General features: G+C 37.4%; 1 pseudogene; it reads left to right on the top strand.

Annotated features, from left to right (window-relative positions):
- Window positions 1–1,801: 1,801 nt before the first annotated feature.
- Window positions 1,802–2,741, top strand: LOC108516366 (olfactory receptor 8B3-like; annotated as a pseudogene).
- Window positions 2,742–4,537: the final 1,796 nt, after the last annotated feature.

Below are 4,537 nucleotides of genomic sequence, written 5' to 3'. Positions count from 1 at the left end.
TTCCTTCCTTCCTTCCTTCTTTCTTTCTTTCTTTCTTTCTTTCTTTCTTTCTTTCTTTCTTTCTTTCTTTCTTTCTTTCTTGTTTCTTTCTCTCTTTTTTCCTTCTCTTTCTTTGCTTTTCTTTCTTTCTCTTCTATCTCTGTACTGAGCTATTTTGTCTAAATTGCCTGCTATGTTTTCACTGGCCCTTAGTGATCAGAGCGTGCTGTGTCTTATGTCCTGTCAGTGCTATGAGACAGGCTAGATAGAAGCCAGTCCTTGGCATAACTTGTGGAAAATGTGGGGCATTGGATGCATGGTGTACCCCAATGCCCTTCCCAAGGAGAAGCTTTTATTCCAACTGCATGATGCTCTGCCAGAAATAGAGATTGTGACACAGGGATAATGCAAATGTTCCTACCAGATTTCATGTGGCTGATTTTATGCTAGACTGGGATGTAGAAACATTATAACTAGGTCGAGAAGTGTCACAAATAGAATCTGTCCATGAATTGTTGTAGAATTACTTTGTTCATGGGGGAAGGAGGATCTAGGGCTTCCCGTTGCACCACCTTGCTGACTGAGAAATTAAAGCTTATTTCTGGCTCTGCATGACTGATACACAATGACCAGAGTGAAAAGAAAACTTGAGTAAAATATTAAGTCTCTAAGGAACTAAAGGCAGGTTATGGTCCAGGGTGAAAATACAATTCCCCTGTTTTCCTGTTACTCTTAAAATCTGTTTTCTGGGGAAGAGACTGAGCAAGCTTCTACCCTGTTTATAACCGCTTGTATTATTATTATTAAACTCGTAGTAAGTCTTCTGGTGTCTCATTAAATGGCATATGTAATAACAATAAAGACTATTTTTTCTGATGCTTGAGAGGATTCAAAGCAATAATCATAAATTAGATGATCTGTAGTTCAAAAAAAATTTCAGAACATACTGGAAATAGAGTTTGGGCTGCATCTTGTTAGAAGCAAAAAACCCAAAGCCTCAGACACTGAAATTGCCCTTTCAGGACCACAGGGTAAGTAATCAAAAGAAAGCACCAAGGTGGTCTGGCATAAGAGGATGTGTTTCTGAATTCTACTTACATTACTGTCTTGCTTTGAAATGGAATTACAGGGATATAAGATATTGCCTTTTATTTTACACTTTGTCAGTCTTGAGATTCAAGTGCAACTGATGTAAGAGTCTATTTAAAGTGGGAGCTGGGAATGTTCAGAGAAAACAGAGAAAGCGATGGATGCAGTATTTTAGTCAGTAGTTCCCTCTCCATGAATGAAAATCTCCCTCTTGTAGATTTATGGCTTTTTCTGTGACTTGGGGTAGTAATGTAACCTTTTTTAGACTTGGGTCCCCTACTTGTGTATTAGAAACAAGATTCTTTGTCTCCAGACCAAGAGTCTAATCTGCATTGGATATGGGCACCAGGTTGCAAAGGTCTCTGCTTCCAATTTTAATGGTAAGGGAGGACTCAAGTGAATGAAGAAATAATGAGATGAGGGAAGGATGATTCTGTCCCAGTTCATCCTTCTTCTCCCTTATTCTATCACTTCTTAAGAGTTAAGTTTGCACATGGCAGAACTAGCCTTCACTCCATAGGCTAAGTTGGTGCTATATTTGGCTTAGTAAGATTCTATCATGGGTAAGTCAATGCCACTCAGTAACATAGTAGTGGTAAAGGCAGATTCTGTGGGTCCACATTAGTCTAGTTTCAGACAATCTCAGCAATATTCCAAGGTATGGGAGAAAATACCATGGGAAGTTCTGAGTTGTCTTCTTTTCTCCTGTGTCCATAGATTCCCTTAGAGTAGAATGCTTCCTGGAAATGGCTCTTTGGTGAATGAATTCATTCTGGTGAGGTTAACAGACCAGCCAGATCTTTAACTCCCCCTGTTCTTCCTGTTTCTTGTAATGTATGTTGTCACTGTGATAAGAAACTCTGTCTTGGTAATTCTAACTATGCGGAATTCACATCTTCACACTCCCATGTACTTTTTCCTTTCTAAATTGTTCTTCACAGACTTCTGTTATTCTTCTGTGTTTACACTCCAAATGCTGAGGAACTGTATTTCAGAGAAGAATATTATCTCCTACATAGTTTGCACGATCTAGCTTTTCTTCTTCTTTTCCTTTTTTTATTTCTGAATGTTATATGCTGACGTCAATGGCCTATGATTGCTGTGTGACCATCTGTTACCCACTTCTTTATCACATTGCCATGTCCCCTAAAGTGTATTTCAGCCTTATGCTTGGTTCCTACTTCCTGTTCTTTTCTGGGGTCATGGCCCACACTGGATGCATGCTGAGACTGACCTTCGGTGATGCAAACACCATCAATCACTACTTCTGTGACGTTCTCCCTGTGTTCCAGCTCTCCTGCACCAGCACCTGCATCAGTGAGCTGGTGGTTTTCATTGTGGCAGGCATCAACATCATTGTGTCTATTGTCACCATCTTTATCTCTTATGGTGACATCCTCTCCAGGATCCTCCACATCGGTTCCAATGAGGGAAGGTCCAAAGCCTTCAGCACTTGCAGTTTCCACATAATTGCTGTTTCTCTGTTCTTTGGATTAAGTGCATTTATGTATGTCAAACCATCTTCTGCTGGGTCTACGGATGAGGGAACATTCTCTTCTGTTTTTTATATGAATGTGCATCCCATGATGAGCTCCTTAATCTACAGCTTAAAGAGCAAAGATGCTAAATTTGACATGGGAAAAGCTCTGAGTAGGAGAATGTTATTGCCATAAACAACATTTCTCTGTGCATGTAGTTACAGGATGGGGATTCTCTGTATTTTATTATAATAACTTAAGAGGAAATAATTTTTCCTATTTGTTATCATTAGTTGAGTATCATCCTATCAATTTGTCTCCAATTTTATAATAAATTTTTTCCCCTCACCCTTTGCACATCTTTCCCCTTTTGTCATTTTCCTGTGTATTAATAAAGAAAGTTTTTCTTTTTTTCCATTGTCATTATGGACTTCCTTTTTTCTTCTAGAAAAGATGATTGGTTTTTCAAATGATCAAATAAAGTAAAATTAGGATGACAATGTTCCGCTGCATATAAGAACCTGACAACCTGCCTCTACTCTTGTCTTTCCATCCTCCACTGGGCAGCATCATGTGTCCTTTATATGCTGGTGTTTTCCAGACAGACAAGGTTTGACAAGACTTAACAAATACAGCCCACTTTGCCATTTTAAATACACACATGAAGCTTCTTCTGGCATTAATTTTATGTTTACCTTTGTATACCCCAAATAGCTTATATAGATCACCAATATACCAGTATTGCATCTGTGAGGTGCTGGAACTAAGAGATGCTAATGATTCCCTTAAAGTCACCCAATTTCTTTATTTAAAAAGTCTAAAATAAGTTAATAGACTCCTGATTTCAAGTCTACTACTTTTTCTGGTATACTTCGTTATTTTACTTATTAAACACGAGATACTATACGAGAAAACTTTTTTTTTTGGACAGTTGAGTGCACTTTGTTTCTAGATGATAAATAATCTCAGAATGGTTATTGCTTTAGTTTTTTGTTCTGGGAAATTTTTTTGGAGGGTGTGTGAAAGTGGAGATCTATTAAGCTGGGGTAGTTGCGAATTGATTGGCTCAAGCAGGGAGCTGATGTATTTTACAAAATCAAAAAGCATATTGAAATATTTTCTGGTGTTTCTCATTCAGAGAATAGAGGCATAGCGGAGAAAGGAGCCTACCAATTTGTAATTTAGGCAAGAATTCAAAGAGACACATAGCCGATATATAAGAGGTCCCTCTGCGGGGATTATGGGGATTACCAATGAGGATTTAGAAGCCATCCGAAAATCTCCATCAATTTAAATTTTCAATCTGAATTTGTATCTGTTCTGCAAATTACCATAACTATCTTTTATTAACATAAAGCTTTGACAAAATTTGTAATCCACAATGACTATACATTAAATAATGTTTTGAGGAGTGAATGTGGTCACATTTGTGGAGAACCAGGAAGGGAAAGAAAGGAAACTTCAACCAGAAAAATAATGAGTGGTAATTGGATCTCAAGTTAGGAAAGAACTTAGAAAGTAGAACCATGGAAAATTAATGCTTCTACCTATGACTTCTTTTTCTCAAAATTGGAAGGCCTTACAAATACTATGGTGATCACAGAATTTTTCTGAGTAGGACGAAGGCATAAGTTATCTGATATTAAAGGAAGGTTAAACCTGAAGGCTGGAGGACCTGCAGATAACTAAATCACTCATGGTTTTGTGACTTTCATTAGCTATTTTCATATGCATTTTAAGGTATTATAACCTCATATTGCAGTTGTGAGATTATATAAATACGTAATAACATACAGGAGGGTGTGTTGTAGGTTATAAACATGAAACAAATAAGGGCAATGAATTGGAGGGAGCTAGGAGGAAGGTAGTGCTGAGTAAAAAGAAAAAAGTGATTTCATCTGAAAGATTAGAGAGCATTATGCATTATAGGGCCATGTATGTCATAATGTTAAAATTATATAACTACGAAGACTATGTGTGTGAGTGTAATA

This window comes from Rhinopithecus bieti, unplaced genomic scaffold (assembly GCF_001698545.2).
Source record: "Rhinopithecus bieti isolate Rb0 unplaced genomic scaffold, ASM169854v2 scaffold_37463, whole genome shotgun sequence".
Taxonomy (NCBI): Eukaryota; Metazoa; Chordata; class Mammalia; order Primates; family Cercopithecidae; genus Rhinopithecus; species Rhinopithecus bieti.
This window is presented reverse-complemented; position numbering and strand designations above follow the sequence as displayed.